The sequence below is a fragment of the Thermobia domestica genome, chromosome 2, assembly GCF_964235325.1.
Source record: "Thermobia domestica chromosome 2, izTheDome1.hap1.1, whole genome shotgun sequence".
Classification (NCBI taxonomy): domain Eukaryota; kingdom Metazoa; phylum Arthropoda; class Insecta; order Zygentoma; family Lepismatidae; genus Thermobia; species Thermobia domestica.
This window is the reverse complement of record NC_137455.1, coordinates 225,881,452-225,894,123: the sequence shown is the minus strand read 5'-3', so window position 1 is coordinate 225,894,123 and position 12,672 is coordinate 225,881,452.

Sequence of the window (12,672 nt, the reverse complement as noted above, 5' to 3'; positions counted from 1 at the left end):
TTTACTATTCTGAAAATGTAAATTTTACACTCTTTACCTTTGTGAATTATTATTTCTAGTTTATATCCCTCAAGAACCGAGAACCAAGGGTCTATGGATCACAATATTTCATGCTGAGCCCGCACGCGTACCAGACTCGTTAAAGTCTATGGCCATTGACTTTGGCCAATATCGGATGAGATTAACGCGTTTTAATGAAATTTATTGATTTAACTAAATTCAAGTCCAAATTTTCAGGACAGTATTTTGAGAAAAACATACTGCTACAGGCTAGTCAGAGCATCAATGCAACTGTGTACTGTCAGCAGTTGAGCCGTGTTCAAGAAAAAACTCAAGACTCTGGAGCCAGCACTTCTGAATCGCAAAGCGGTCCTTCTGTTACAAAACAACGCTAAGCCCTACGTGGCTAGGATGACCCGGGATACCATTCTACACTTTGGATGGGAAACACTATTGCATCCGCCATACTCCCCAGACGTTGCACTGTTGCACTGTCCGATTATCACCTGTTCCATTCCTTGGACAATCAGCTTAGAGGACGCCAGTTTCAAATCCCTAGTAGAGGTGCAAAATGCAATTGATATCTTCTTCGATTCACGGCCCACCAAGTTCTACCGCGATGGAATACATGGCCTTCCAAAATGTTGGCAGAAGGAGACTATTTATATTTATAAGATTTGTACTTTATATCTCTAGAATGGTAATTTATTACAGTGAACAATATATAGGATCTGATCTTCCAGGTATGTCTTAGGTTAAATATCGATGTTTGAAGGTGTTGGGTGAAAAAGCGACAGATCTTTCTTGGTTACCTTTATAGTTACTAAGCTCGTCAAGATCTACCACCTTACCAAGTTTGGTAAAAATTGGATGAGTTCCATCTTTCGCACTTTAATGAAATTTCTTGATTTCAATGATTCCAAATCTAACATTGATAGCTAATAACTCAGGAACAGAAAGTCTGTACATCATAATATTTTATATGAGCTTCCATGCATACCAAGCTTGTCAATATTTACGATCCTACCAACTTTTGTCAAGATCATTTGAGTTTAATCAAATGCGACTTAGTGAAATTTCTTGATATCACTAACTTAAAACACAAATTTGATTAGCAATAACTCTGGAACCAAAGTCCCAAACACCATAATATTTAACGTGTGTACTAAATACATTGCATTCCATAACCATACTAATTTTGGTCGTGATAGGATGAGTTTCGTCAATAATAGGCACTACACACTATCCTTTCATTAGATCCAAATCCAAGGAGCACGGTAGCTCAGTTAGAACGCTTTCCTCTTGTGCATTTGATCCCAGGCCAAGCAAGTTTGTGGTAGACAAAATCGTGTCCGTGTATTTTCACGGGATACTCCCATTTCCTCCCACATTATCATTCCACGAATTCCGAAACGAAAAATCATCGAAAAAGGAAAAACGATTTTTTTTCGAAAAACGGTTTTTGAAAAAAACAAAAACGATTTTTTTCGAAAAACGAAAAATCTTTCGAAAAAACGAAAAACAATCTTTTTTCGAAAAGTGAAAGACGTAAAAATTTCCGTAAAACGAAAAACATTTTTTTTTTCGAAAAACGAACGAAAAAACGAGAAATGAAATTTCCGAAAATCGAAAAACAGATTTTTTGAAAAAGGCCATCCCTAACGAATACTACCGCGACAAGTCGTGGTTTCTATGATAGTGGCGTATTTTCGTCCGGAGAAATTATGGAAATAATAAATAATGTAGACTCCGATGCTTTTGAAACGGACGATGAATGTAGTTTGTACGAAGATTCTAGCATGAATTTATGTGACACACATACCTCTTTTCATATAACTAGACTTCGGATCGATATGCACTAAAAAACGGCAAAATATGCATGCAAATATGCGCTAAAAATTAAGAAAATATGCACTGAAAATATGCAAATATGCGCTAAAAATTGTAAATGTGCACGATCCAAAACTAAAGTTAAATGAAGAATTTTATTATCTGTAGAGGAAAAAGGTGTATTACATGAACTACATATACTTTGTGTATAACTATGAGTATTTATGCTACAATATACAACTATGTACTTTTCGATGTTTCTGGCAAAAGCGTGTATTTATCTGTCAAAACATTACTGTATATGGAAAATGTCCTTTCCATGTCACGGGTCGTTAAGAGACAGTATTTCAAAGAAGCAATGTTACTTGCCTATAAATCTGAAATTCGTGAGTCGTTGTTCCCACGAACACTTTATTTGCATTAGACAAGAATTTTATGCCAGAATTTTTCGCGTCTATTGACTATGCATTTCGAAAAAATTCTTGTTCGATTGGTTTTGGTGGCGTTTGTTTCGTTATTGAATCAAACTGCTCAAATGCACTACAAAGTCCTAATCATCGCTTTTCTAATCTCGTTATGATTTTTGAAATTGCACTAAAATGAAAATGAAATTAAATTTTTGAGTTTTACGTCCCATGGTTATGCCGGTTAGGCTAAAGGAGATGGTGATAATGAAAAATGAATGAAATGGTGGAATGAAGAAAGTGAGAGAAAACGGGAGAACCTCGAGAAAACCTACGCACACGGTGTTTATCCACCACAAAGTTCACTTGGCGGGAGCAGGGTTTGAACCCAGGACCCCAAACACCAGAGGTGAACCCTCTACCACTGAGCCACTGCGGCTTCCATGAACTGAAATGAGTATTGATAAATGTAAGGTCGCTTTTAATATTTTCAGCTCCGTAAGCCTCCAAAGCTTCTTGAATACATTTGGTTTCTTCGGGTTGAAACAGCTCACAGGCAGTATGTGAAATTAAAATATATATTAATATATATATAGTATCTGTGAATAAAGAATAAATATACTCGGAGAAACATTTCTGGCATAAACATATAATAAAAGCTACCTAGCGAAATTGAACAGGACTCACAAAAATTTCCGTTAAAAGTTTTAAAGTTAACGAAGATAGATGTATGTTTTAAAAAAATAGTAATGTACAGTCTGCAGCAAAAAAAAAAAAAAAAAAAACTTGCAACATGAACATGTAAATTTATTATGAAGCGACGAAGTCTTTGCTCCAAAATAAGTGTTCAGGGGAGGACGCCGAGGTTTATCCAGGCGTGATTCGTGTTTAGACGTTATGTTGATTCCCTGGACTGTTAGGGGTAGTTTCACAATAAACTTACATGCTCATGTTGCAGGTTTTTTGCTACGGACTGTACATACATATAATGGACATAGCGAGATAAAATAAAATGTTGTACATAGGTGTTCCGTATTCAATTACAATATTTATTTGTGCTACGAATTAATACACATAAAACTTACAGTGAACAAAGAAAGCCTACATACGGTTTCAAAGGCCAAGACAAAAAGTATATGATATGCCCTTTTCAGCGCTCTTTCCTCTACTGTTGACTCCCTTTTGAACAATTGTGTATATTATCCTCCTTGTTCCATGTCTCTAAGCCAGCTAGAGAACGAGTTATTGGTATTTGGAAATTACTATGTAAATTGCACTTCGTTTAAAAAGTCGCACGGTAAATTGCACTTCGTTTAAAAAGTCAAGGGCCTTATGTGGCGCTGGACTAAATGTTAAATATGTAGGGTAACAAGTAAACGAAGACCTTTACAACGTAGTTCATATATCTAACCTCTTACAAAATGTCGAAGAATTTTCTAAATGCTACATTCCGGAACTTGAAAATTTCTGTTAAAATATATATGTTAACATCCGCTCTTCGCAACACAGGTTCCGCCTAATCAAGAGAATTTAACCATGTTTTTTTTTTTACCTTTAAATTCATGGGACCGTGAAATATTTCCGTTTTAAATAATTTTCCGTTTAATAAGGGTCCTGTTGAAGGCAGTTTTTACTGTATTAAAAGCCTTATTCAAAAACCTTAGGTTCTTGTTTAAAAGAATCTACTTGAAATTACTTTTTGTATCCAATTATGTGTAAATCCTAGAATATTTTCTTCTAGCGTAACATTGTCCGTTTCAAATAGTAATAATTTACAATGTATAATATAAATACTTTATAATGGAATAAAGTGATTTGAGCGAGACATGGAGCATGAATGGAAAGAAAGTAAAGTTATCGAAAACATAACAGAAGACTTAGTAGGAAAGTTACGTTTCGAGAGACCTGGGTGCGTATCAAAGGAACACAAGCTTATATTTAAATACTCTCATAAACTCCTTAAAGGAAAACTTGGAAACTTATCTCAGAAAGTAACAGCTGTGACGAGTTTTAGATTTTGTAAAGCAAATATTTTAATTAATTTAGAGCTCATTGCCAAAGTATTGTTCATTCCTTCCCGAAATACATTTTTCAATAGTTTCTTTGCGATGAACTCTGTCGAATATAAAAAAGCCACATCTGAGTTGTTTCATAGATGTATAAACTCCTTATTAGACTTGAAACTGCTATGAAAATATAAGAAGGATAAACAATTAAGCGCTGCTGAAGTTTCAGCTTTTGCTGTCGAAAAAAATAGAAATGTCCTCTTCTGAAATCAAGCTTACTTACTTTGAAAATATTATTTGTTTAGCATACATTTTGCATAATATATTTTCTTCTTGAATTGTTAATGTCTCTCAACTTCAATCCATTGTTTCAGAAGATAACTTTTTAGAAGATTTTCCGGGCCCATTTAGTTGTAGTGTGACATCTTTGTCCAATTTTTGTCTACCAAAGAAAAAATGTGCCATTCAAGTTAACAAAGGAGGGCCATTTCAAAATTTCAGTCACTTCGATCACCTTTACTGAGACATTTTCAAATTTGAATTTTAACCAGCTCAGAATTTTGTCCATTTTTGTCCACCCAAGAAAAAGAATTATCATTCAAATTAACAAAAGAGGGCCATTTCAAAATTTCGTCCGATTCGATCACCTGTAGGGCGACATCTCTAAATGCGAGTTTTAACTGGCTCAGAATTTTGTCCAATTTTTGTCCACCCTAGAACAAATTTTGCACCATTCAAATTAACAGAGAGGGACATTTAAAAACTCGGGCACTTCGATCACCTGTTGTGCGACATCTTTAAATTTGAATTTTAACTAGCTTAGGAGTTTTCCCAATTCCTGTCCATTTTTGTCCACCTCAGAAAAAATTGTAAATTCAAATAAACGAGGGAGGGTAATTTCAAAATTTCGCCACATCGATCACCTGTAGTACGACATCTTTAATTTCGAATTTTAACAAGCTTCAAATTTTTGTGCATTCATGTACACCAACAAAACATTGTGTACCATTAAAATAAACGAGAGAGGGTCATTTCAAAAATTGGCCACTTCGATTACCTGTAGTGCGATATCTTCAAATTCAAATTTTAATTAGCTCAGAATTCGTCCAATTTCTGTACATTTTTGTACAGTCACAAACATAAATAAATGGAGGTCTGAGTCATAAGAAATAATGGCTCCAACCTCCATTTATATATGTTCCTGACTGTACCATCAAAAAATTGTACTATTCAAATTAAGAAAAGGAGGGCCATTTTAAAATTTTGGCCACTTCGATCACCAGGAGTGTGATATCTTTAAATTCCAATTCTAACTAGCTTAGAATTTTCCCTATTTTGTGTAGACTTTTATACCACCAAGATAGTTGAAATTCAAATTTGAAACTGTCTCACTACAGGTGATGCAAGTGGTCAAATTTTTAAATGACCGTCCCTGGTTTATTTCAATAGTACAGAATTTATTCTTCGTGGTACAAAAATGTTCAAAAATTCGACACAATTCTGTGCGAATTAAAATTCGAATTTGAAGATGTCGTGGTACAGGTGATCAAAGTGGCCGAAATTTTGAAATGGTATTCGTTTATTTGAATGGTACAATTTTTTTGAGAAGTGGACAGAAATGAACAAAAAATTGGACAAGATTCTGAGCTAGTTAAAATTCAAGTTTGAAGTTGTCACACTACAGGTGATCAATGTGGACAAGTTTTGAAATGGCCCTCCCTCCTTTATTTAAATGATACAATTTTTTTTTCTTGGGTGGACAAAAATGGGCAAAAATTGTACAAAATACTAAGCTAGTTAAAATTCTAATTAAGATGTCGCACTACAACCAAATAGACCAAAATTTTTCTTTTGGCATTCTTATACTGCCACACAATTTCAAACCCACACACACATAACAGTAGGTACTTTAACTACTGAGGTGAGTGACGTGGAAATTTTGTTGTAGATGATTTGACATTGTTATTTATATCTTCTTCCAAAAAGCTGACATTCATGCATCATTGCCGGGAGGATGATGAATCACTCACCCTTTTGTTATTCTCCTTTCACATAAACTTGGAAAATATTCTAAACTGACAACAATGAACCATTTAAATATCTTGAGTCTATTTGTATTAGAAACTTGAAATTCCATTTATGAAGAAAGTTGTTGGTTGTTGAAAATTATCAATTTGGTCGTTCCTTTAAATATGCATTTATATGCAGTAACGACATAAACATGCACTAACGTCCGAAATATGCAAATATATGCACTATAAAACTCTGCTATTTTAACCCAAAACACCTGAAACGAATTTCTGTTTAAAGAGCATATCGATATCACATCAGGAACAAAACATGCAAATATGCAAAAATCCGAAGTCTACATATAACATCGCTGCTGAACGGGACGTTAAACTCTAAATCAAAACTCAACACATACCTCTTTCTATTTAAAAATATTGTGTGGTATACAATATTCGGAATTCAAGATGGCTGCCATGATGTGCACAAAATCATTTAACGCAGTTTATACACCAATGCCAAACTGTAACATTTGTTTTTCCTCAGTCTATGCGTCTCTTTGTTACAGCCCTGTCATAATACTTTCCCTATCTGATACATATGTAAAATATAGCACACCCTTTCTCAAACAGATGAAGTGTCAAAAATGAATTCACATTCTCATTTGTGGGAATATTCAAGTCTAAGTTGAAGTGTAAAATCATAACATTTTACATTTAAAACAATATTGTGTGATATGCAATATGGCGGAATTCCATGGTGACCACACTCCAAATCAATGCAATTGACATGTCGTTATTATTGTTCTGTCCCGAGAATACACTATGTCACGAGAATACAAACTCAGAAAAAACGGTAGTTAGGGGCGGACTGGCCAGGGCCCTTAGGTTGCAATCGCGCCCTCTAAGAAAACCATGATGAAAAAATAAAGAAAGAAAGAGAAAGAAAAGCTAAAACAAAAGAGAGCTAAATAATTCGGTAGCTCAGTGTTATTATGCTACCAACACACACTCCTCTTCCATCCTTCCATCAATCAGTAAGTTATCTTTTGCAATGGGGTCCTTTTGTTACTAGATTTGTGGCTAGGTCCATCTTTCACTATGGTCTTTTATTATCAGAAACTGTGATTTAGTTTGCACCTGGGGCCTTTCTTTCAATATATTGGACAGTTGGGGCCATCTTTCATTACATTGAGAAGTTGGGGCCCTGGGCCCTTTATTCATTATATTGGGCAGTTGGGGCCCTTCTTTCATTTCATTGAGCAGTTGCGATCCTAGGCATGTTTTTCATCATGTTGAGCTGTTGGGACCTGGTACCTTTTTTTCATAATGTTGGGTAGTTGCGGCCCTTTCAAGGTTGAAGACTGGTGCCTGGTTTGTAGCTGGGTTCATATTTAACCACAGGCTGATTGGTTCTTCATCCAGGATAATCCAGAAATCATTTACACCCAATGCATGGCTTATGCTCTTAATTTGGTTATGATAAATTCGACTGAGTAGATCCCTGAAGCTGCAAATTTATATGAAACCAGTGCCGTGTTCTGTCTGAATACTACAAAAGAAAGGATGTTTGTAAGAAAATGATTGATGCAAGCCACGAGGGACATGGCAGACTACGAAAAGTTCAACAAGTTGGACAACATGATGATGGAGCAGAAACAAGGCACTGAATGCAGTAGTGGACACTAACGAAACATGAAGCCAAGACGAGGACTACTGTCTATCATCAAGGTTTCTTTCATTTTTATTGTTCCTCAATGATGCTGTACAGGACAGGGTTTTAATGCTAAATCAAAATTTTAAGCTAAACTTTGCTGAATAAATGGACAGAATTTAACACTGTAATGAGGACTTCTGTGTTTCAGGACTTATTTACGGAAACGGAGCCTGTTTCAAAATACCTGCAGTCTCACGGATTGGACTATCTTACAACCTGGAGACTTTTAGACAATTTTCAGCACCAGCTTCAGAAGAAAATAGAGGCAAAAGATGTCTGTTTAATGTTTTACGAAAATACAAAAATATTTTGTGTGAAAATAAATCAACAGCTTGCGCAATCTGGTGTAGAGATAGCAATGGAAAAAGACTTTCTGCACAGAAGAATCTTAAAGAAGAAGAAAATGCCAGGAGAGCAGATGAACTGGAAAAGAACTTAAATATAAGTGAAAATGATTTATTCAGAATAAAAAACTTCAACGAAAATTCTGAATACAGCTGTTACACGTGTCAGTGATAGATTTCAGCAGCCAAAAGAACTCCAAATACTGGAACCCAAGCACTTTTCAGAAATCAAGAAGAATGGTGTATCTGCAAGAGCTTTCAGAGTTCTTGCGAAAAAAACTAAATATAAAACAGGAGAAAATATACAAAGAGCTCCAGCAGTTCTCTGTCGTGTATTTCACAGTCACAAAACGTTCTGGTTTTTGATGATCCTGAAGAGAATGATGCCCCTGAATCCGTAGAAGATGATGATGATTATGCATCTGAGCATGCTATGGGAGATGGAACATCTTAGGACGGGATTCATGGTAAGAGTGATAATGATGCTGCAAACAGCTTGTATAAAAATTGTTTGTCATGTGCAGGGAAAATTTTGTACCAATTTCTGTCAGTCTAGTTGCTTTAATAATTTATACATTGTATACAAACTTGCGTTGTCTCTACCATGCACACAAGTGACATGTGGAAGGTGCTTCTCAAAGTTAAAGTTAGAGTAAACAAATCTCAGAGCTAGTTTGTGTGAAGACCTTTTGGACACATTTTTGCTAATGAATATGGAAAAAGACATGTTAAATTTAGTGTCTGTGAACGAAGTTATTCAGGAACTCCGCAATTCATAAGTTGAACTGCAAAGAATCTTAACTTTTTAAAATTATTAGTTGTTTAGTGGTTCAGCAGTGTTTACCATTTTCAGTAAAACAGTCGTGTTCATTCTACAGACAAAAGTTATTATTAGTTGTTTAGTGTTACAATTTTTAGTAAGCTGTCCTGTTCATTCCATAGCAAAAGTTATTCGCGATTATTTTCTTAGTGTTTCAGCTACTATACAGAGTGTCTCAAAAGTCCTATGATATACGGCAACTCTCTTATTATCAGAGCACAACAAAATATAGGCGGGGAAACGGTCTCCAAATTTGATGTTTTCAATCTAAAGTGAATGAATTTTTCAAATCGGACAAGCCGTTTACGCTGTACACTCTGTATGCGTCCAATGTTACATGAAAATGCAACGTTACCATTTATCCGGACCCACAACATAAATGAATGAAGTTACTGTCTATTAAAAACATTATATTTGTAGGTGGTTTCTCCTCTTACATTTTGTTGTAACTCTGATAATAACTGAGTTATCCATGTCAGGGAACTTTTTAGACACCCCGTGTGCCAATACAATAATAACTATAAAATATTCTCTTGAAAGTTTGTTTCTGGAAATTCTGTGCTTGCTGTGACATCAAATTTCCAATGAGCAATGATAAATTATAGCTTGCAAAAACTATCAAGTAACAACGAATTTACAACTGCATAACGCGATATCTCATCGCAGATGTTCATTGTACGCAGTGGCGCAACCAGGATTTTATTTCGGCAGGGGCCAAGAATATCCAGTACAGTAGTCTGCAAACGACGTGCTGCACCATTTGTTGTGGACAAAATTGAAATTTTGAATTCTCCTCATTACAAGCAATTTAGTTATCCTTATTATTAACATGCTAAAAAAAACCTTAAAATGAAAATTCCAATTCACAAATTCCCTATTATTAACGGTTACAAGTTTTAAAATTTGCGCTATAATAATTATTTTGAACATCTTTATTTTTGCATAAAATGACACACTCTTTACTAACATTTATTACTCTAAGAAATTACTTTAGGGGTTTTCACTGGATATTTCTCCTTTCGTACAGTGCTTTGACTTAATTCAATATTCATTTATACATTGATCTATTTTGAAATTTCCCCAAACTTTGTCTGCAGCTCTGCTGTATAAGATAGACCAGGTTTGTTTCGGAGAGGGCATGGGCCACCGAGTTCATAGGTGGTTGCGCCACTGACTGTACGTTATTTTAGAAATTGGTGTTATAGTCTGAGGGCCCTCCATGGTAACCGCGGCCTAGGCCCTAATACACCCAGTCCGCCTATGACGGGAGTGCAAGCAAACTTTCATGGAGAACGACTTAAGCGATAGCGATTGTTCCAAAAAAATCAACAAGCAAACAAAACTAATATTACCATTCAAATTTCCTATTTGTTACTAATAACCACATATATATTTCCTTCATTTGCACAAACACTTCAACTTACTAAGGGGACACAATCCTCTTGTGCATGCCTGATCTCCACTCTTGCTTTGATCTCAAGCTTTTTACCTGTGGAACCGTATTTACCGGGCCCCTTTGACGCGGGGTCTTTCTGACTTGTGCCTTTTTGACGCGGGGCCCATTTGACTCGGGCCCAGTTGACGCCTGGCCGTTTTTGACCCGTGCTCTATTGTAGTGGTGCCCCTTTTGATCAGGGCCCATATTCTTGTTGACTCTGGCACTTTTGTCGCAGAACCCTTTGGACTCGGGCACTTTTGACGCAGCGTCCTTATGACTCGGCTCCTTTTGTCGCGGATCCCTTTTGACCTGGGTCCTTTTAACGCAGGGCCATTTTGTCGCGGAGACCTTTTACCAGGGCCCTTTCGACGCGGGGCTGGTTTGACTCGGGCATTTTGTAGCGGGTTCCCTTTTGACTCGGGTCCGTTTGACGCAGGGCCCTTTTGACTCGGACCCTTTTGTCGTGGGACTCTTTTGATCCAGGCCGTCTTCATGAGGAGCGATTTGATTCGGCCTCTTTTGACTCGGACCCTTTTGTTGCGTAGACCTTTTGACCCAGGCCCTTTTGACAGGGGGCCATTTGACTCGGGTACTTTTCTAGCGGGCCCCCTTTTCATCCGGGCCCGTTTGACGCAGATCCCTTGCTACTCGAGCCCCTTTGTAGTGGGAACCATTTGACCCGGGCCCTTTTTGAGGGGTGTTTTTATTCGGGCTCGTTTGACGCGGGACATTCTGACTCGGGTCATTTTGTCGTGGGGCCCTTTTGACACGGGCTCTTTAAATGAGAAGCGTTTTGATTCGGGTCTTTTTGACTCAAACCCTTTTGTTGCGGAGAGATTTGACTCGGGCCCTCTTGTAGTGGGGCACCTTTTGAATCGGGTTCGTTTCAAGCAGGTTTCTTTTGACTCGGGCTCTTTTGTCGTGGAACCCTTTTGACGCGGCCCTTTTGATTCGGGCCCTTTTGACTTTTGCCCTTTTCTTGCCAAGAAATTTTACCCATGTCCTTTTTTCGCGGGTCCGTTTTGACTCATGCCCTTTGTAGAGGGGCCACTTTTGACTTCTGCCGTTTTGTTGCGGAGAACTTTTGACCCGTGCCCATTTGACGTGGGAAAGTTTTGACTCGGGCTCTTTTGTAGTGGGACTCCTTTGATCCTGGCCATTTTTATGATGGGCGTTTCGTTTCGGCCCATTTTGACTCGGGCCCTTTTGTTGCGGAGACCTTTTGACGCGGGGCCATTCCACTCATGTCCTTTTGTAGCGGAACCCATTTTGACCCTGGCTCGTTTGACGCAAGTCCCTTGGGACTCAAGCCCTTTTGCCGTTGGACCCTTTTGACTCGGGTCCTTTTGATGAAAGGCGTTTTGACTCGTGCCCATTTTTGCAGAGATCTTTTGAACCGGGCGCTTTTGACGCCGGGCCGTTTGACTCGGACCATTTTGCAGCGATACCCCTTTTTGACCCAAAGCCTTTTGATTCGGGTTATTTTGTCGTGGGTCCCCTTTGACCCGGGCTCTTTTTATAAGGGTCGTTTTGATTCGGCCCCTTTTGACTCGGGTCCTTTTGTTACGGAGGCCTTTTAGCCGGGCCGTTTGGCTCGGGCTGTTTTGTAGCAGGGCTGTTTTTCAGCCGGGCTCGTTTGAGGCAAGTTCCTTTTTACTCGGGCCCTTTTGTCATGGGACCCTTTTGACCCGGCCCTTTTATTGAGGGTCGTTTTGATTCGGGCCCTTTTCACTCCTGCCCTTTTGTTGCGGAAACATTTTGACTCGAGCACTTTTGTTGCGGGGCCATTGTGGTCTGGATCTTTTTAGCGTGGTTCCTTTTGACTCGGGCCCTTTTGACTTGGGCCCTTTTGTTGCGGAGACGTTTTGACCAGGGTCCTTTTCATATGGGCCATTTTGACTCGGACCCCTTTGTAGCGGGGCCCCTTTCAACTCGGGTCCGTTTGAAGCAGGGCCGTTTTGCTCGGGTCCTTTTGTCGCGGGCCATTTTGACTCTGGCCTTTCGGTCTTTGCCCTTTTGCCGGGCCCTTCTGACATGGAACCATATATATAACGCAGCAGCTGAAATACCTGGGACAGGGGGCCTGGGGGAGTATGAGTAAATCGAA